We start from the raw sequence: 23,285 nt of genomic DNA on the forward strand, positions 1-23,285 counted from the left end.
GGAGGACCCTGGGTAAGATAATCAATCCTCACTCAGAAAGGCAAAAAGATATGTTTCTAACACTTAATATGTACCAGTTAATTTGGTATTCACAAAATAATAACAGAGTGGCTATTATTATTTCTAATTTTTTTCAATGCAGGAACTGAGGTAATTGGGATTAAGTAGAAATCATAAGTCACACAAAAACTTACTTTCCCCTCACTAATAGTAAAAAAAAAAAAAAAAAAAAGTATAATGAAATGCCAAATTCTGTTCAGAGCTCTCTCCCCCCCTTGTGTGTGTCTGTGTGTGTGTCCATTGGTAGCTGCCCAGCACTCAAATTCAAGAATATGGCTGATGACACCATATACTTCAAACACATAGAGAAGTCAAGCTGGAACTGATTTGAAAGCCTCCTCCCTGAGTACTAGCTCTAATGGCATCTGAAGATGTCATATGTAACCTGAAAAGATAGAAAAGAAATTAAGTCTTACTCAGGTGAAAAGCCTATGAACCTAAGAATGTTTAGCACAGCAAGGTATCCCCAAGGATGCTGCAGTGGAACTTTTATCTTGGAGGTAACCAAAGTCAAGTAATGAGACATAAGGTGCACTTAATAGGAAGAAATCCATGGCTCTCACTACTGTAAATCCAGTCAGCTATTTGTGTCTGGTTAGCTCAAAAGCCCTAGGAGAAAGTACATATATGTGAGCCCACAAACACACATACACACACACACATTCACTTGAGAGCAATACATACACACGCACACACACATACACATACACACAGGCGTGATTAAATAAAATATTATGAATTTGAGCTAGAGTTGTGTAGTACACATGGGAAGTGGAAAGGTATCTTGTTAGTCAGGTTGAATTTGTTTAGATGGAATCATGAAATCAGTCACTTACTTCAGTCCACATATCTAAGTGATTTTCCATAAAAATTTTACATAAGATCATTATTAAAAATAGAGGATAACATCTAATATTAGTATATTAAGTTCATTATTTTATAAATTTAGCTTTTTGGGGGTTATAGAACTTGGTTCCTGGAGTGACACAGGTACAAATATTCTTGCCTAGTATGTGCAGGAATGTAGATTCTGTCCCTATCAAAGAAAAAACAAAGCAAAGAGTAAAATAAAGTGAGAAAGATTAAAAATGGCCTTATGTATCGGATGGGTCTGATGCTCTTTGGGTGGATGACACCTAAATGAACATCGGTACAAAGTCCCAATTTATTTCTAATATCAGAGATCAGACCTCTACTCTTGCCTGATGCGTCTAAAACAAAAAGGGGGAACTGTAGAGAGCTGTGTAATGCTGCGCCTTAAAGATGGAGCTGGTTTCTGCCTTCCACCTTCCCGATGGTGAGTGCTCTCTGTCACAAACAACTCCACATTTGGCTAAGGCTGAGGATCTGGCTTGCTTCCATGTATGTGGACCTATCTGCATTGCCCACGTGGCACGCTGGGGTTGGCTACCCAGAGGCTATTTAAGCTGTGGGCTGGCTTTCCCCAGGGTCAGATGATTGTTCAAGGTTTCTCAATAAACTGCATTGAAAATAAATGGCCTTATGTTAAAATATATAATTAATAACCAAAGACCTTTTGAACACCCATGATTCCTAAAGTATAAGCATATATGTATATGAAAAGACTTTAAGTAAAGTTACTCTATGCGAGGGTAACAAAACCTCTCCTAGTCACCAGAAGCTGCAAGAAGCCTGGTGCTAGGCATAGGTTGCTTCCTTTGAAGCTACTGGTCAATGAGGCCTCATTGACCCCAAATATAATGACCTTTTATCACTGCTCAGATTCTGAAAATACCATGGACTTGAGTCATAGAACATGGGGAAATTAATCTTGGATTGACTTAGAAGACTCTTCCCTACTGAATAGCATTTCATGGTGCTAGAAGATTCTATGAATGCTACCAGAAGAGAAAAGTAATCAACTCTTAGACAGCTATGAACTACAAAAGGTCCAGCCTGTCAGGACATGCCCACTTGTGTAGTAGTGAAAATAATGCCCAGAGAGAAACCACTTTTGATTGGAGTTAGATAAAAATGCAAGTTTATGAAAGTATCAATTGAGTAATAAAAATATAAACCTTTATTAAGCTAAATAAGGATAAAAACATTAAAGTATTATAGACAAATTTTCAGATAGCAGGCAATAGAAGTAATTTTAAAACCTATAGGATACAGGGTTAAATATGTCACTAAGGGCTAAATATATCACAAATTAAATGCTGTATTGTACTAACATCCTGTCTCTGTGAAACAGACTTGATAATCTTCATGTGAAGGTCTAATTGTTAAGTGCATTGGTGATGAATAGCCGTAGCCTATAATGAGAACAGAAGTTTGGTTTACACTTTATTCTTCCTAAGAATGCATTAGAGCTCGCATAGTCTTTCAGAACTGTTTCCCCCGAAATCTGGGGCCAGGAATTTAATGCTGCCTTGGCCATTCACTGGAATAAAGCAGACCTAAGGGACAGGCATGCCCTCCTGGAGAGTAAGAATAACCTGACATACATTGAAAGTTGTATGTGATTGACATATGGCAAAATCCTCTACATAATCTAATGAAAATATTAAATGAAGGGTGAGAATAGATCAATTTCTCAAAACTAATTTAGTATGACAAAGAAAGATGAAAACAAGCAAACAAATACAAGTGTCAACAAAGATTATTTAAGGGCATACAATCAAAACAGGATATTTTATGATAGAGTTTGAATTTGTTTAAATGAGTTGTTGATGTGCTAGTTTAAAATTTTAAGGCCTTATAGGGTCTGACAAAACTAGACAGCAAGTAAAGATGCTTGGTCTCAGGCCTGAGAGCCTGAGTTCCAACTCTAGGACCCAAATGAAGGTAGAAGGTGTGAACTGATTCCCACACAGTGTCCTATAACTTCTATATGTGCACTGTGACATGTCTATATTTACATACACACACACAAACACATTAAATGAATGAATAAATTTTAATGAAAATTTAAAGAAAAACTTGTCAATTATTAAGGTTTGATAAAATAAGTTAGAGAGAACACTTCAGAGATTTTTTTCCTTCTAACACAAGACAAAACAAGAGTGTATTCTTTTATGCAGAAGAGGCTGCTTTCATAAACATTTCTGTTCCTTATAAATTGCCTGATATCAGGCCCAGTGGAAGAGTATATGCTTATTCCTGATGCAAGTTGATGAGCTGGGATGGATGGGAAAGGGAACTCCCCTTTTTTGGAGAAAAGGGGAGGGGATATGAGGGAGGGAGAGGGAATGGAACTGGGAGGACAGGAGGGATGGGGCTACAACAAGAATGTAAATTGAATAAATATTAATAAAATAAAATAAAATAAAAATAAATTACTAATATCATGTATTCTATTGTAATAACATGAATGGACCAAGAGTTTTATTTAGTTATTTGGTCAATACTCAGTCATTTTCAAAAAAAAATCTCTTTTCCAGGCTATCAGAAATATAGTGAAATGGGCAGTATCACTTACTTTGGAGTGCATAAAAAAATAAGTTCATTTTGGAAAATGATTTATATATATATTTATTTACATATAGTTATATATATATTTATATATTTTTTTATATATTTAGGACACATATGCTAGCTCATGCAGCAAAACTAAACTGCAAGGCCATGTCCTGTACTAGCTAAAGGCTTTCACTATAGATCAATATATTTGGAATAACCCCTCCATTCCTAGTCATGATTTAAGAGGTTTTCTGCATTCTTCCCTCATCCTCCTTACCCCTCACATTCTTGTTTTCACTGACATGTTTGTTCTTAATCTTTGTAGTCTTCATATTTGTCAAGTTTCCTTCTTTCACAGTGACTTTATCCTGCAGAATCCCGATCTTCAAAAATTAATACACATTAAATGAATATGATTTTAGATTATGACTACAGTGGGCTCTGAATTATATATGCCCTATCTTGTCTGATCTTCCAAATTCACTCTCATTTCTCTATCTTGCTTTGTGTCCAAAGATGCTGATTGATATGTAGTGCATGTGCCCCTTCTCTTGTTTTCTGTTTCATGATTCAGTATAGCCCATAAGGCAAAAATTCTGGAGGTGGGGGTTGAGTACAGTCAGGGTATTTATTTCCCTGACTTCCTCACTCCCAGTTGTCACGGACAGCGTGTGGTCCTTTACAAAAGAGCCCTGTTAGTAACTGTCTCTCAGGACTGAAGCAATCACTGCTTTCACTTCAAACTTCTGACCTGGAAGTAGTCATGGCTTCTTGCTACAGCTAGCCGAATGGTGATTAACTATTCCTTTCTCAGTATCCTTTATTTCATCTGCACCTGTCCTTTTATTGAAGTCTCACTAAATATCAAGGTGAATGTGTCATTTGTTCTCAGCCCAGATCCTGAAAGATACAGATACATTTCTGGAACTGCATAAAATAGTTTTAATATTTATAGTAAAAAACTCTGTGAAAGAAGAAATATTTGCCTAATTATATATAAAATGTGTAGTGAAGTTATCATACTATGGTACAGAAACAGAATTGACAGCTAAATGACTGAAACAAAATGGAAAGTGCATAAAATATACAAAATACATAAGAATATTTTTTTTACTTCAGTAAGTAAAGGATGATTTATTGTTTCAATGGTGCAAAATATTTCTAATCATGTAGAAATTTAATTTAGACTCTTATCTTCCAAAACATAAAATTAAATTCATATGGATTAAGGATCTAAGTATGAGAAGTAAAACAATAAAGATTAGCTAAAATTTAGAGTAACACTTGTATAAATCTGGATGGAAAAGTTCTAAGGAAGAAAAAAGTTAAAAGCAATAAATTAAAAATTATAAGAATATTTATAAATTAAAATGCATTAAATAGAAGGAAATGTAATATATTAAATGGCATAATAGATAAAAATAGCTATACAATGGACATTACACACAGAACATAATGACAACCATTTGCAACATTTTAATAAACTTTTAAAAAGAGAATAGAAACATGGTAACAATAGAAATTAATACAAAACAAGCAAGCAATAAACATATGAAATGTTTCTCAAACATAATAAAAATTACAGAGAAGCACACTGAAATAGTAAAAAGCCACCATTTTTTTCATAAGTAACTGGAAAAAAATTATAGAAGTTTGCTGACATAAAGTTTCTAGAGAATCCTGGGGGAAATAAACCATTTTTATTCATAAACATAATTTTTCAAAGAGTAATAGAGATTGAGAAGATGACTTAATAGATAAAGTACTTGCTCTGAAAACATGAGAACCAGAATTTAGATCACTGACAGTTATGTTAAAGGAATACTGAAATGTCATACCAGTCATCTAAAATTTAATATTAATGCATCCATGAAATGAGATAATAAAACCACAAATAGTAATTAATACTAGTCTCTCATAAGAATTATATCATATAATATATATTATATTAATATATTAATTATTATATTAAGCCTCCATTTAAAATTCATAGATTTTCCCATAAGCTTTAAGAGAAAAACAAAAAATGATTTTTGTAAAAATTAATTTGTATGCAAATGCAAATCTGCAATAACCCATGCAAATAACAAGAGATATATGATAAAATGTTCAGTTACTATTAAGGATACATTCACTTAACAATCAATAGGTAATCACATACATGATCGTGATTCTAGACATCTATGATCTGCACTAATATACTGCATTCTTAAACGTTATCATTCTGATGATTAAGGATGTTAAGCATTTCTTTAAGTTTTTCTCTGCCAATAGATATTCCACTATTGAGAATTACCTGTTTAGCTCTGTACCCCATTTCTTTCTTTCTTTTTTATTTTTTTCTCTCTACCATGTCAATTGTCAGTTCAGGAACTGACTGAAATTAGATCATCAAGATTGGAAGCAAGAACTTTTATCAACTCAGCCATCTCACCAACTCTAAAGGTCATTTATTCTTCTATAAGGTTTTATAATATATCACCTTCTGGATCATTGACAGGGTCTGTTGGCTCTGAATCATCCAGACTCCAAAATCTTCAGGTACTGGTAGGGAAAGAGTTAAAAGAATTAAAATTATTTCTTTTAAAAGTTAAAAGAATTAAAAGAGACTGCTTAGAAGAGTGTGAGAGAAAGGAAGAGAAACCGAGTTCAGGGATTGTCCCAGACCAGTCTCCAATGACAAAAGAGTGGGGCAATATACCCCACTCTTAGTTAAAGTTAAAATTCAAAATTTAAAAACTTAAAAAATTTTAAAGTTAAAATTCTGTGCCCAAAATTGAAAGATGGTCACCTCTGGCAGGAGTCATCAATGATCGGGGCATTGGAGCATAGCCTGCTTTGGAGCCCTGGCTACAGTAGCAACTTCTCCCCCTTTTCCTCCTCCTCGTCTTTGACAGGCTGTTTCGCTTAGAGTTAGGAGCACTGAGGGCTTAAGGCTCCAGGCCCAGATTTTCTAGTATGCAGCTCTCAAAAGAGTATTGGTATGTGGTTTCCAGGGCTTGAAAGCTGTTTGCGATTTCTCTCTGGGAATCCCAGGACAAAGCAATTGCAGCTGAGACAGAGGTAGCCCGCCAACACCAAGATCTCCTCAGCAGTGGGTTACTGTTTCTTCGTAGATCCAGGCCCTGCAGAATCAGCTGTGGTAGGGGTTACTGGAAGGGCTGGCTGGCAGGGCGCAAACACCTACCTGGGTTGACAGTGAAGATTTGTGTCCACTGAGCCCTCCCCAGGGCTCAGGACCTACTCCCGTTCCTGCATTCACCTGATAGAACAGATGGCACATGAGGGGATCACTAAGGCACTGGGAGGAAAGTTGGCGCTGGGTAGGGAGGAGACACAAGGGCTGGTGTTGGGGGCAGGGGTTCTGCTATTTCTTCCTTCTACTCTCTGGAGCCTTCAGTTCCAGAGTGCTCTGATGGGAAGGGCAAGGGCCCAGAGCAGATCGGATTTCAGATGCTTTCCCTGAACCACAGCCTCCTCCTTCTCAGCCTCCCCTCCAGCTTCCACACCAAAGGGCCCCTGGTGCATCTCTGAAGATGCTCGAGGATCTGGCTTTTGAGTTTCTTCTGAGCTTCTCTATGTCCTAAGGTATCCGTTTTGGAGCCTTCCCAGAGTTTAGGGTCCATCTCCAAGCTTCGGTGGGACTTGAGATCCTATCTCCATCTTCCTCAGGGCAGGGCCTCTGCTCAGTAGTCTCCACTTCTCTAAAGGTGGTATATTGCCCCACTCTTTTGTCATTGGAGACTGGTCTGGAACAATCCCTGAACTCGGTTTCTCTTCCTTTCTCTCATACTCTTCTAAGCAGTCTCTTTTAATCTTGAATTCACCCTCCTTCCTGTGGGCTCCGCCTGTATCAAGCTCTGTTTCTGGTCATCTCTCCAGTCAAGATTCCATTTATGGGTATTAGCCTGGCCTTCTGGTGACCAGCCTCCCCAGGGCTCAGTCTGCTTACCAATTTGCTAATCTGACTCTCCTCTTGAGCGTCTCCAGGGCTCAGCCTCCATTTTTGGCCTTCTACTGGTCTTGAACTCAGGTCTCTGGTCTCTGCCAGGCTCTGCCTCCGGTCTCGAGTCTCCAAAGTTCTGGAACTTGACTCCTGAGCTTCCCCTAACACCAGCCTCCTATCTCTGCCTTCCCTGTAATTTAGCCTCTCTTCTCTTGACTCTCTTACAAATCTGATCTCTTAAATTACCAAGACTCCATCTCCATTCTAGAGCCTCCGGAGGCCCAGGCTTCCTATCACCAAGCACCTCAGTTAACTGCTGCTGTCACTCCTGTAGGATGAATCAATTATGAGGTACTGGCCCAATAGCCTCCAAAAGGACAACAGATTCATCAGGGTCTGGAGGTCTCACCTTTGTATTCCCAGGAACAAGGCTTGCTCTCCAGGAGGCAGGCCCGACTTGGATCTGCATGGTTTCAGAATTCCCCGCTTTCAGGTCTTAAGGAAAGGCCTGAATACTGTTTGTATTTTATATTTTAATTTACATAATTATATAATACACTATCTTCTGAATACTTGTGTGGGGTTTGCTTGTTGTTTTGAGACAGGGTTTCTCTGGGTTGCCTTGGTGGTCCTGGACTCATGTTGTAGACAAAGCTGGCCTCAAAATCATAGAGATCTGCCTGCCTCTGCCTCCTTGAGTATGGGCACAGGGGCTTTCCTGAGACTGATACTCCAGCCAAGGACCACTCATGGAGATGGCCTAGAACCCCTGCACAGAGGTAGCCTATGGCAGTTCTGTATCTAAGTGAGTTCCATAGTAATGGGGACAGGGACTGTCTCTTGCAGGAACTGATTGGCTTGCTCTTTGATCACCTCCCAATGAGGGGGGCTTAGCCTTACGATGATGCAGAAGAAGACAATGCAGCCACTCCTTATGAGACCTCATAGACTAAGATCAGAGGGAAGGAGAGGAGGACCTCCCTTTTCAGTGGATTGGGAGAGGAACACAGACATGGGTGGGGAAGAGAGCGGGTGAGATTGGGAGGAGAGGCAGGAGGGACATGCAGGGGCAATACAAAGTGAATATACTGTAATTGATAAAAATAAAATAATTAAATTAAAAAAAAACTGTTGCTTTCAGTTTTACTCAGAGAAATCTCTCCAGTGATCAGTGGTGACAGCAGAGACTAATGCCTGAACAAGATGTTGATAATCTGCTCTTGGGACTAAACAAGACATTTATGCCATCCTCTCTAAGGCTCAGGAAACACTGCAGAACAGAATTTAGAATGTAAGAGCCAGAAGACAGGGAGAAAGGTTAAAAATTAGCAACTTCTGGGCAGCATAAAACCATTGCATTAACTCACCTACAGCAGCTGTAGGTGCCTGCACTGGGTCAACACACACACACACACACACACACACACACACAAAAAAAAAAAAAAAAAAAAAAACAAACAAAAAAAAACAAATAATGAATGGAGGAAATTGTGGAAAGAAAGAACTTAGTGTAGAAAAAAACAGGAACTACAGAGGTAAGCATAACCAATAGACTGCAAGAGATGGAAGAAAGAATCTCAGGTGTGGAAGATACAATGGAAAAAATTCATGTATATGTCAAAGAAAATGTTAAATCTAAAAAATTCCTGACACAAACCATCCAAGAAATCCAAGACAACATTAAAAGACAAAACCTAAGAATAATAAGAATAGAGGCAAAAGAAGATTCCCTCCTCCAAGTCCCAGAAAATATTTTCAACAAAATCATTGAAAAAAATTCGCCAACTTAAAGGAGAGGCCAATAAGAATACAAGAGGCCTTCAGTAGAACACCCAAAAAATTAGACCAGAAAAGAAAATCCTCCAGCCACAAAATAACCAAAAGAGTAAGTATACAGAACAAAGAAAAATAATAAAAGCTGCGAGGGAAATAGGCCTAGTAACATATAATGGCAAACCCATCAAAATCAAGCATGACTTTTCAACAGAGACTATAAAAGCCAGAAGGGCCTGAACAGATATCATGCAGGCCCTAAGAGAACACAGATGTCGGCCCAGGCTACTATACCCTGCAAAACTCTCAGAACCTTACACCCAAACACAAAAGAATTTACCTTCTTCTCAGCACCTCATGGAACATTCTCCAAAACAGACCATATGGTTGGTCACAAAGCAAGCCTCAACAGATACAAGAAGATTGAAATAATCCCTGTATCCTGTCTTATCACCATGGGATAAAGCTTGACCTCAGAAACAGCAAAAGCCTACACACACATGGAAACTGAACAACTTGTTACTAAATGACAGCTGGGTCAGGGAAGAAATAAAGAAAGAAATTAAAGTCTTTCTAGAAATCAATGAAAATGAAGACACAACATACCCAAACTTGAGGGACACAATGAAAGCAGTGCTAAGAGGAAAGTTCATAGCACTAAGTGCCTTCAAGAAGAAATTCAAGATAGCTCATTCAAGCAACTTAATGTCTCACCTAAAAACATTAGGAAAAAAAGAAGTAGACACACCAAAAAAGAGTGGATGGCTGGAAATAATCAAACTCAGTCAGGGCTGAAATCAATAAATTAGAAACAAATAAAACAGTTCAAAGAATCAATGAAACCAAGGGCTGGTTCTTTGAGAAAATCAACAAGACAGACAGACTCTTAGCCAAGCTAACTAAAAGGCAGAGAGACACCATAGAAATCAATAAGATCAGAAATGAAAAGGGGGACAGTGAGGAAATCCAAACAATCGTTAGGAGTTACTTCAAAAGTCTGTATGCCACAAAATTTGAATATCTAAATGAAGTGGACAATTTTCTTGATCGATTCCACTTACCAAAGCTGAATCAAGACCAGTTAAATAAAATGAATAGTCCTAAATCCCCTAAGGAAATAGAAGCGGTCAACAAAAGTCTTCCATCCAAAAAAAAAAAAAAAAAAAAAAAAAAAAAAAGCCCAGGAACAGATGGTTACAGTGCAGAATTCTACCAGACATTCAAAGAACTAACTCCTGTTCTCTTCAAACTATTCCACAAAATAGAAACAGAAGGAACACTAACAAACTCATTCTATGAAGCCACAGTCACCTTGTTACCTAAACCTCACAAAGACCCAACAAAGGAAGAGAATTTCAGACCAATCTCTCTTATGAACATTGATGCAAAAACACTCAATGAAATACTTGCAAACCGAATACAAGAACACATAAAAGATATCATCCACTGTGACCAACTAGGTTTCATCCCAGGCATGCAGGGGTGGTTCAATATACGGAAATCCATCAATGTGATCCACCATATTAACAAACTGAAAGAGAAAAGAACACATGATAATCTCCTTAGATGCTGAAAAAATATTTGACAAAATCCAATATCCATTCATGTTTAAAGTATTGGAGAGTTGAGGGATACAAGGCACATACATAAACATAGTAAAGGCAATATACAGCAAGCCTATAGCCAACATCAAACTAAACGGAGAGACACTTAAAGCAATCCCACTGAAATCAGGGACAAGGCAAGGCTGCCAACTCTCTCCATAGCTCTTGAACATTGTTTTGGAAGTCCTTGCTAGAGCAAAAAGACAATTGAAGGAGATCAAGGGGATACAAATTGGAAAGGAAGAAGTCAAATTATCACTGTTTGCAGATGAAATGATAGTATACCTGAGTGACTCCAAAGATTCTACCAGTGAACTCCCACAGTTAATAAACTCCTTCAGCAAAGTGGGTGGATACAAAATTAACTCAAAAAAATCAGTAGCCCTCCTGTATACAAAAGACATAAGGGCAGAGAAAGAAATTAGGGAAACAACACCCTTCACAATAGCCACAAAGGACATGAAGTAACTTGGTGTAATGCTAATCAAGCAAGTCAAAGACTTGTATCAATGAACTTTCATGTCTCTGAAGAAAGAATGAGAAGAAGCTATCAGAAGATAGAAAGATCTCCCATGCTCATGGCTTGGCAGGATTAATATAGAAAAAATGGCCATCTTTCCAAAAGCAAACTAAAGATTCAATGCAATTCCTATCAAATTACCAACACAATTCTTACAGCACTTGAACGAAAAATTCTTAACTTCATATGGAATAACAAGAAACCCAGAATTGTTAGAACAATCCTCTACAATAAAAGATCTTCTGGAAGTATCTCCATCTCTGATCTTAAGCTGTACCATAGAGCAACAGTAATAAAAACTGCATGGTACTGGCATAGAAACAGAATGGTGGATCACTGGAACCAAACAGAAGACCTAGAAAGAAACCCACACACTTATGGGCACCTGATATTTGACAAAGATGCCAAAGCCATACAATGGAATAAAGACAGCATCTTCAACAAATGGTGCTGGTCTAACTGGATGTCTACATGTAAAAAACTGCAAATATATCCATACATATCACCCTGTACAAAACTAAAGTCCAGGTGGATCAAAGACCTCAACATAAAACCAGACACATTAAATCGGTTAGAAGAAAAATTGGGGAAGATCTTAGAACTCATTGGCACAGGAGACAGCTTCCTGAACAGAACACCAACAGCACAGTCTCCAAGAGCAACAATCAGTAAATGGGAACTCATGATACTGGAAACTGAAAAGCTTGTGTAAAGCAAAGGACACCGTCATCAAATCAAAACAAATGCCTACAGATTGGGAAAGAATCTTCACCAACCCTTTATCTGACAGAGCGCTAATATCCAGTATATATAAAGAACTAAAGAAGCTGAAAAGCAACAAACCAAGTAATCCAATTTAAAAAAGGGGAACATAGCTAAACAGAATTCTCGATAGAGGAATATCAAATATCAGAAAAACACTTAACGAAATGCCCAACCTCATTAGCCATCAGGGGAATGCAAATAAAAATGACACTGAGATTTCACTTTACACCCATCAGAATGGCCAAGATGAAAAACTCAAGTGACAACACATGCTGGAGAGGTTGTGGAGAAAGGGAACCCTCCTCCACTGCTGGTGGGAAAGTAAACTCGTACAATCACTTTGGAAGTCTATCTGGCGCTTTCTCAGACAACTACAAATAGCGCTTCCTCATGACCCAGCTATACCACTCCTAGGCATATATCCAAAAGAGGCTCAAGTACACAATAAGGACATTTGCTCAACTATGTTTGTAGCACCTTTATTTGTAATAACCAGAAGGTGGAAACAACCCAGAAGCCCCTCAACTGAAGAATGAATACAAAAATTATTGTACATGTACACAATGGAATCTTACTCAGCAATAAGAAACAAGGAAATCATGAAATTTGCAGGTAAATGGTGGGAACTGGAAAGGATCATCCTGAGTGAGCTTTTCCAGAAGCAGAAAGATACACACAATATATACTCACTCATATAGACATATAATATAGGATAAACCTACCAAAATCTGTACATCTAAAGAAACTAATTAAGAGGGAGGACTCTGACTAAATTGCTCAATCCCTATCCTGAAAGGCAAAGAGGATGGACATCAGAAGAAGAAGAAAACGGGAAAGAAGTGAGAAACATGCTACAGAGGACCTTTGAAAGACTCTGCCTCGAAGACTATCAAAGAAAATGCTGAGTCTTCTGGCCAACTGTTGGGCACAGTTTATGTAATCTTATGTAAGACGTGGGGAAAAGGTAAGATCTGGAGAGGACAGGAACTCCACAAGGAGAGCAACAGAACCAAAAATTCTGGGCACAGGATTCTTTTGTGAGACTGATACTCCAACCAAGTACCATGCATGGAGATAACCTAGAACCCCTGCACATATGTAGCTCATAGCAGTTCAGTGTCCACGTGGGTTACAAAGTAGTGTGAAGAGGTACTGCCTCTGGCACAATCTGATTGGCCTGCTCTTTGTTCACCTCCCTGTGAGGGCGGAGCAGCCTTCCCAGGCCACAGAAGATAACAATGCAGCCACTCCTGATAGATAAATTAGATCTGATAGTCTAAGATCAGAAGGAAGTAGAGCAGGACCTCCCCTATCAGTGGGCTTGGGGAGTGGCATGCATGAAGAAGGGGTAGGAAAGTGGGATTAGGAGAGAATGAGGGAGGGGTTCATGGGGGATACAAAGTGAATAAATTGTTATTAAGAAAAGTTTTTTAAAAAAAAGGAAGAAAAAATTCCTAAAACAAAAAACAAAAACAGGACTTTTGCACATATGAACTCCCAGAGACTGAGGCAGCATGCACAGGTGCTGTAAGGAATACAAGATGGGATCCTAGAGCTGAAAGAAGTGGATACATTTCCCAATCCCTAAGCCAGAAGTAATTTCCAATTGTTAATTCCTGCAAACAAAAATTTTGTTTTCTTCTTTGGGGGGAGAAAGCGTCTCACTGTGAAAACAAACTACACTTACGGTTAGGCCCCATGTCCAGCAGTAGATGACCAACAGAAATAAATTCAAAGGCATTGTGGAGAGTTCTTTTTCTCATAATGCTGTGTCATGGATTTACTGCCCTTCCTCTCTCTTTATATTTTGATTTATTTTAACTTTTAAATTATTTTTCATCTCTCTTTACTCTATAGGTCCTCTACAGGTAGTTCATTATGACTTCCAGTTTTATTTTTATGGGATTCCTGAGTATGCTAATGAGCATGTCTCTATGTCTATTTCTTGTGCCCTTCGTGGTAGGCTTCTGTCCTGTTCCATGTTCTCTCCATCTTCCAATGTCTGACCCATTTGCCTTCCTGAATGAGGATTGATAATCTTACTCAGGGTCCTCCTTCTTGCTTAGCCTCTTTAGGAGTACAGATTTTAGTATGTTTATCCTATATTACATGTCTAATATCCCTTTATAAGTGAGTATATACCGTGTGTGTCTTGGGATATCTCACTCAGGATGATCTTTTCTACATCCTACCATTTGCCTCCAAATTTCATGATTTCCTTGTTTTTAATTGCTGACGAGTATTCCATTGTGAAAATGTACCACAATTTCTGTATCCATTCCTCATTTGAGGGACATCTGGGTTGTTTCCCGATTCTATCTATTACAAATAAAGCTGCTACAAACATGGTCGAGCAAGTGTCATTGTTGTACAGTAGAACATATTTAAAATATATGCCTAGTAGTGGTATTGCTGGATCTTGAGATAGCACTATTCTTAATGTTCTGAAAAAAGGCCAGATTGATTTCCAAAGTGGTTATGCAAATTTACATTCCCACTAGTAATGCAGGAAGGTTCCCCTTTCCACACATCCTCTCCAGAAAGTATTGTCACTTGAATTTTTGATCTTAATCATTCTGGTGGGTGTCAGGTGAAATCTGAAAGTCATTGTGATTTGCATCTTCCTGATGACTATGGACATTGAGGATATCCTTAAGTGTTTTCCTGCAATTTCATATTCCTGTATTGATAGTTCTCTGTTTAGCTCTGTGCCCCATTTTTAATTGGATTATTGATTTGTTCTTTTTAACTTCTTAGTTTTTTTTTTTTTTTTTTTTTTTTTATTCTGGATATTAGCCCAACATGTCAGCTATGTTGGTTATGTTCCTTTCCTGGTCTGTAGGCTGTCATTTTGTTCTGATGACAGTATCCTTTGCTTTACAGAAGATTTTCAGTTTCATGAGGTCCCACTTATTGATTGTTGATCTTAGAGCCTGTGTTGTTGGTGTTCTGTTCAAGAAATTGTCACCTGTGCCAATGAGTTCAAGGCTCTGCCCTACTTTTTCTTCTAACAGGTCTAGTGTGTCTGCTTTTATGTTGAGTTCTTTGATCCACTTCGAGTTTAATGTGAATATGGATCTATTCACATTTTTTACATGTTGACATTCATTTAAAGCAGCACCATTTGTTGAAGATGCTATCTTTTTTCCCATTATATGGTTTTGGCCTTTTTGTCAAAAATCAAGTATCCAGAGGTGTATGAGCTTATTTCTGAGGCTTCTATTTGATTCCATTGATCCACCAATCTCTTTCTGTGCCAATGCCATGCAGTTTTTTAATTTTAATTTTCTTTTCACTATTGCTCTGTAGTAAAGCTTGAGATCAGGGGAGGAGATACCACCAGACCATTTGTTGTTGTACAGGATTGTTTTAGAAATTCTGGGTTTTTTAATATTTCCATATTAAACTGAGAATTGTTCTTTCAAGTTCCATAAAGAATTGTGTCAGTATTTTGAAGGGAATAAATTGCATTGAATCTGTAGATTGTTTTTGGTAGGATGGCAATTTTCACTAAGTTAATCCTACCTATCCATGAGCATAGGACATCTTTCCATCTTCTGATAGATTCTTCAATTTCTTTCTTCAGATACACAAGTTTTGTTTTTGTTTTTTTTTCAAACAGGTCTTTCACATTCTTGGTTAGAGTCACACCAAGTTATTTTATGTAAACAGAGGTTATTGTGATGGGTGTAGATTCCCAAATTTCTTTCTCAGAATGCTTATCTTTCCTATGCAGGAGGGAAACTTATTTTTTTTTTTTTGAGTTAATTTTATATCCAGCCGCTTTGCTGATGCTCTTTATCAGCTGAAGGGGTTCTCTGGTTGATTTTTTGGGTCACTCATGCATACTATTATATCATCTGCAAATAGTGATCTCCTTTAGTTGTCTTATTTCTCTATCTAGGACTTGAAATACTATGTTGAATAGATATGGAGATAGTGGACAGCTTTGCCTTGTCCCTGATTTCAGTGGGATTGATTTAAGTTTATCCCAATTCAGTTTGATGTTGGCTATAGACTTGCTGTATATTGCCTCTACTATGTTTAGGCATGTGCATTTTACCCCTGATCTCTCAAAGACCTAAAACTTCAATGGGTGTTGGATTTTGTCAAATGTATTTTTCAGCTTCTAAGGAGATTATCATGTAGTTTTTCTCCTTTAATTTGTTTATATGGTGGATTACACTGATGGATATCTGTATATTGTACCACCCCTGCATACCTGGGATGAAGCCTACTTGCTCTTGGTGGGTGATATCTTTTATGTGTTTTTGGATTTCATTTATAAGTATTTTAGTGAGTATTTTTGCATCAGTGTTCATAAGAACAATCTACTTCTCTTGGGTGTGTCTTTTTTTTGCAAGGACTTGTAGGTGTGTCATTAAGTTGCTTGTATGAGAAGTCTCAAACTTCTTTCTGGAAGCACTTAGCAGTATAACATTTCCTCCTATCACTGGTTTCATTGTTTCCCATAAGTTTAGGTAAGTTGTGCCTTGTCATTGAATTTTAGAAAGTATCTAATTTCTTTTTTCATTTCTTCCCTGACCAAGCTGTCATTGAGTAGAGAATTGTTTAGTTGCCATGTGTATGTAGGCTTTTTGTTATTGGGGTTTTGGTGAGATATGCTTTTAGGTCATGATGGTCTGATGAGATACAAGGGAGTATTTCAATTTTCTTGTATCTGTTGAGGTTTGCTTTGTCCCTAAATACATAGTCAGTTTTGGAGAAGGTTCTGTGTTGTGCTGAAATCAAGCTATAATCTTTTGGTTGAAAAGTTCTGTAGAAATCTATTAGGTCCTTGAGCTTGTTTGGAGGTTCTAGGATAAGGCTGAGGATCTGGCTTGCTTCCATGTATGTGGACCTATCTGCATTGCCCACGTGGCACGCCTGGGTTGGCTACCCAGAGGCTATTTAAGCTGTGGGCTGGCTTTCCCCAGGGTCTGAGGATTGTTCAAGGTTCCTGAATAAACTGTATTGAAAAAAAAATAAATCTATTAGGTCCATTTGATTTAGGACCTCTGTAATTGTTATTATTTCCCTATTTAGCTTTTGTGGTGATGAGCTGTCCTTTGGTAAGAGTGGAGTTTTGAAGTCTCCCACTATTTAGGTATTGAGATCTATGTGTGATTTAATCTTTAATATGGTTTCATTTACAAATGCAGATGCTGTTGTATTTGGGGCATAGATATTCAGGATTGTGATGTTTTCCTGGTGGATTTTTCCTTTGATGAGGATGAAGTACCCCTCTTCATCATTTTTTACTTAATTTTGGTTGAGATTCTATTTTATTAGATATTAGGATAGCTACCCCAGCTTGTCTTCCGGGTCAGTTTGCTTGAAAAAGTTTTCAAGCCCTTTACTCTGAGGTAGTGTTTATCTGTGTTGCAGATGTGTGTTTTTTGAAATCAGCAGAATGTTGGATCATGTTTTCTCAACCATTCTGTTAGTCTGTATCTTTTTATTGGAGAGTGAAGCTGTTTATGTTGATAGATACTAGTGACAAATAAATGTTACTTCCTTTTATTGTGTAGTTGGTGGTGTTACTGTGCTTCTATGCTTGTTTCTTTTAATTTTTTGTTGTGATGTTATCTACATCCTGTGTTTTTTGTGAGTGTAGTTCATTTTGTTAGATTGGAATTTTCCTTCTAATATCTTATGTGGGCCTGGGTTGCTGTGAAGATATTAAGTTTAGTTTTGTCATGGAATATTTTTTTTCTCTATCAATTTTGATTGAAAGCTTTGCTGGGTATAGTAGTCTGAGTTGGCATCTATGGTCCCTTAAGAGTTTGCATAACATCAGCCCATAGCCTTCTGTCTTTCATAGTTTCTATTGAGAAGTCTTCTGTGATTCTGATAAGTTTACCTTTTTATATTACTTGGCCTTTTTCCTTTGTTGGTTTTAATTATTTTTCTTTGTTGTGTAGATTTAGTGTATTGACTATTATGTGACATTAGGAGTTTCTTTTCTGGTCTAGTCTATTTGTTGTTCCGTAGGATGATTGTATGTTTATGGACATCTTTTCTTTAAGTTGGGAAAATTTTCTTCCATGATTTTCTTGAAAACAACTTCTGGAACTTGGAGCTTGGAATCTTCTTTTTCATCTATTCCTTTTTTTTTTTCGTAAATTTTGTCTTTTCATGGTTTCCTTGATTTCTTGGATGTTTTGTATTTGGAACTTTTCTGATTTTACTTTTCTTTGAGAAATGTAACAGTTTCAGCAACTGTACCTTCAGTGCCTGAGAGTTTCTCTTCCATCTTTTGTGTTCTGTTCGTGATGCTTACCTTTGTGATTCCTGATCTTTTCTCTAATTTCTCCAGTTCCAGGGTTTTTGTTGTTTGTGTTTTCTTTATTGATTTGGGGAAGTTTAAAATGTATTTATTAAAGACCTTATGGGACAATATTTGCAAAATATTAAATAATTTAAAGTAATAAAATACTTTTGCCTCATTTCACCCTAGTAACATTAAAGTATGCTTGTAATACTATGTGTCAAACCAGGTTTTATGGTGGGTGGTGTTGTCATACAATGTTTCTTCCCTTTTCTATAAAGCTTTGTATGTATGTGCATTAGTGTGTATGTGTGTACATGTGTGCATGCACATGTATGTGTGACAGTCTCATGTGTGAATACCTGTGGAGGCCAGGAGAGAGCATCAGATTCCTTGGATCAGTTAACAAGAAATTTTAATCCTCCTAACATTGATGTTGGGAATGTAACTTAGGGCCTCTAAGAAGAGGTCTGAACCACTAGGTTCTCATATCATACATCTATTGTCATATAATTCCAAAGAAGATGTTTAGGACACATACAAGTTTTGTCTGTTGACATAAAATTCTCAACACACAGATGCTTCGTAGATTCTATAAACATTTTTGATGAAACAACTGAATATGAAATAAACATGAATACCCAAGAACAACTTTAGAAAGTGAAACCAGAAAAAAATGCCATTCACAGTGGACAACAGCAAACAAACAAACAAACAAACAAAGACAAACAAACAAGGAAAACCTAAATGTGAAAGACTTATATAAACTTTCATTGGTAGGTATTATTTTTAATATAGATAATCCAAGCAAAGTCAACTTAGAACCTAAAGAGGATAGGAAGATTATTCTAGAAATTCTGATAGGTGAAAAGTTGAAGAAACATTTTGTAAATTTAACATATAAGAATTATTAATTTCAAAAATAATTTAGCATCTTGAAGCTGAAACTGTATATTAGAAAATGAAATGACAATTACGTGAACCAGCATGAAAATTTGAATATTATTTTGAATAAACTACAACTTGCAAAACATTTTTACAAAACATGATACAGAAATCTGTGTGTCAAATAAATGTATTAAGATATTAAAAAGAATATGAATATAGGACTCAGAAAAATAAATTTGATAATTAACTACAAATAATATTACCAAGTGCTGTTTAGAATTTCTTTGAAGAATATCATAAAAACTATTGAAGCCAATTATTCAGATATTTACTTTCCATGCCTTATAACAATACTAAAAGTGTGATGATGAAAATTTTATGAAGTTGAGAGTGCACTCATCTTTGCTAAATATGGTCTAAAATATGTTATTTTGCATATGCAGTTAATGGGTACATATTTGATCACAGAATGTGTGCATAAATACTTGTTCCATACTGTTAACACTGCTTAAGGCAAAGGGAATAGGACTGTTTTGGAATAATCAAGTCATTTTCATTTCTATGTATTTTCAATTGTTTCTATTCAGTGAGCAACCTATTTCCAATAAAATTAAGCTACCAAAAACATTATAATTTTAAAGGATAAAAGAAATTTCAGCTCCAGGGAAGATCATCAATATTCTGTATATAAAATATTTCTGAGTTAAGCAGTATTAGTATCAGTGAAAGATATAATAGAAGCAACTACAGAGTTTCATATAATGTTAACTTACTTTTTTTCTCAAACTGCTAGAAAAGAATTATTTCCTAGAATCCTTTGAAAATGGGAAGTTTTCTACTACTTCAGGGACTATCAAGTAAAATTAAACCTGTAAAACTTGTTTTATTAACTGAGGAACAACAGAGAAGCTTAGAGAACAATATAAATCCATCTCTGATAAGTATATTTATAAAAATCAGATTATTGATGATATTAGACACTACCCCAATCAGATGTTATTTTAATATATTTTAAGAAGAGAGAGAGACTGATTCATGTGGTTGTCATGATTCACACTGAGATGTTTCTACTGAGTTTGTTTCAGATTACTGTTGAGGTATTTTGGGTAATTCCACACCAAAACTGACAGAGAGGCCATTCCATGTTCCAAAACAAAGAAAAATAAGCTGTGTTTTTTAACAGGTCTGGCTATACAAGGCTAAGTACAGGGCAAAACACACAAAAAAATTCTGTATGAGATAGCCTGTATTCTAATACCTATGATGAATTTAATGTAATAGCATGAAGTAGAATGATTTTAATACTGCAATGTTTCAAAAATAAATATTATTTGTGAAATCTTAGAGAAGAATCTCTATGGATAAGGGCTGGTTAAGGGCATTGTTACAAGGAGACAAACAAAACCACAACAATTTCAAAATACAGAAAGCAAACATGAGAAAACACACACACACACAATATTAATTTTATCTGTCCCCGAACTATAGAATAAAGCTATAGTAATCTAACTAATCAAACTGCCCCCTCAAGTGTCTGAAACTATGATAGGTTGCACCCTGGAACTGAAACTAAAATAATTCCTTCATTCCTCAAATTGATTTTGTCAGGCTATTTTATCACAGCAAAAAGGAAAATAATTCATGTAAAAGTTGGCACCACTCATGGGATTACAAGTTCAGGCCACATTTCTTATTGTTCCAGTGCAGTGTAGGATGATTTTCTCCAATGGTGATATCTCTGAAACCAGATTTGCAGCCAAAATGCCACACAAGTGGCTCTTATCCAGGTTCTTCTTTGGAACAATAAGAGTTCCATCTACACTGTAGCATTTATTTTCTATTGGTCTTCCAAACTATATCAGAATAGTTCACTAGGCTCTGATTACAATACATTCAAGGAAATTTCTACTCTAACATTCCAAGCTTTTGCATATTCATGTCACAAACCAGTTCCAAATGCCAAAAAAACAAAAAACAAACAAACACATGGTCAGATTTATCATAGAAGTAGCCCACCTTCTCAGTTGCAACCTAGATAACCCAGAAATAGACCAACACAAATGGTATTAACTGTTCTTTAAGACTGGGGCAAAGGCAGTTCATAAGAGGAAAGCAGTTCTCTCCCAAATATTTAAGAACTTAAGACCAAAATGCAAGAAAGTCAATGCAGTTTTATAAATTACGTCTATCAGTAATTAGACTGAATTGCTGAAAAATACTAGTGCCTAGCAGAACAAAGTGTAAAGCACAAGACTGTAAAATATGAAGACAAGACAATAAAAGGGCAAGAACAAAAGTTTAGGTACTGTTAAATATGTTGATTTCTATTGAGAATAAATCTGTACGAAAACAGTTGAGCAAATGTCCTTGTTGTATACTTGAGCATAATTTGGATATATGCCTAGGAGTGGTAAAGCTCAATCTGTGGTGGCACTATTCCTAATTTTCTGAGAAAGCACCAGATTGATTTTCAAAGTGGTTGTACAAGTTTATGTTCCCACCAGCAATGGAGCAGGGTTTCCCTTTCTCCATATCCAATCCAGCATGTATTATCACTTGAGTTTTTGATATTAGCCATTCTGATGGGTATAAGGTGAAATCTCAGGGTTGTTTTGAAATGTACTGCTCTGATGACTAAGGACATTGAGCATTTGCTCAACCATGTTCTTAGCAGCATTATTTGTAATAACCAGAATCTAGAAATAACCCAAATGTCGCTACTTAAGGAATGGATATAGAAATTGTGCTACATTTACACAATGGAATACTATGCAACAATTATAAATAAGGAAATCATGAAATTTGTGGGCAAGTGGATGGAGCTAGAAAAGATCATCCTGAGTGAGGTAACATGGAAGCAGCAACGTACACATGATATATAATCACTTATAAGTGGCTATTAAACATATAATATAGGATAAACATACTAAAATCTGTGCACCTAAAAAAGCTAAGCAAGGAACAGGACCATGGGTAAGATGATCAATCCTCATTCAGAAAGGCAAACGGGATAAATATTAGAAGAGGGAGAAAACAGAGAACAGGACAGGAGCCTAACACAGAGGGCCTCTGAAAGACTCTATCTACCCAGCAAATTATTAAAGCAGATGGTGAGACTCATAGCCAAACTTTGGGTAGAATGCAAGGAATCTTATGAAAGAAGGGGGTAAGAGAAAAACCTGGAAAGGACAGGAGCTCCACAAGGAGATGAACAGAACTAAGAAGTCTGGGCCCAGGGGTCTTTTCTGAGGCTGGTACTCCAAAACAGGACCATGCATGGAGATATACTAGAGCCCCTGTACATACATAGCCCATGGCATCTCAGTGTCCAAGTGGGTTCCCTAGCAAGGAGAACAGGGATTATCTCTGACATGACCTCAGTGGCTGGCTCTTTGATCACCTCTCACTAAGGAAAAGTAGCCATACCAGGCCACAGAGGAAGAGAATGCAGACAGTCCATATGAGACCTGATAGGCTTGGATCAGCTGGAAGCAGAGGAGGACCTCTCCTATCATTGGACTAGGGGAGGGGCATGGGAAGAGAAGAGGGAGGAAGGACAGGATTGGTACTGAATGAAGGAGGGAGCTACAGCTGGGATACAAAATGAGTAAATTATAATGAATAAAAAATAAATTAAACCTCACTCAGAAAGATCTTTTCTAGATCCCACTATTTGCCTGAAAATTTCATGATTTCCTTGCTTTTGATTGCTGAGTAGTATTCCATTGTTGAAAAATATGGCAATTTCTGTATCCATTCCTCATTTGAGGGACATCTGGGTTGTTTCCAGGTTCTGGTTATTACAAATAAAGCTGCTACAAACATGGTTGAGCAAATGTCCTTGTTGTGTACTTGGGAAAATTTTGGGTATATGCCTAGGAGTGGTATAGCTGGATCTTGAGGAAGCACTATTCCTAATTGTATGAGAAAGCACCAGATTTGACTTCCAAAGTGGTTGTACCATTTTACATTCCCACCAGCAATGGAGGAGGATTCCCCTTTCTCCACAACCTCTCTAGCATGTGTTGTCACTTG

At 37.0% G+C, this 23,285-nt stretch overlaps 1 pseudogene; it reads right to left on the minus strand.

Moving 5' to 3' along the window:
• Positions 1–6,270: 6,270 nt before the first annotated feature.
• On the minus strand, positions 6,271–13,832 carry LOC110544319 (phostensin-like; annotated as a pseudogene).
• Between the last annotated feature and the right edge of the window lie 9,453 nt (positions 13,833–23,285).

The sequence above is a fragment of the Meriones unguiculatus genome, chromosome X, assembly GCF_030254825.1.
Source record: "Meriones unguiculatus strain TT.TT164.6M chromosome X, Bangor_MerUng_6.1, whole genome shotgun sequence".
Taxonomy (NCBI): Eukaryota; Metazoa; Chordata; class Mammalia; order Rodentia; family Muridae; genus Meriones; species Meriones unguiculatus.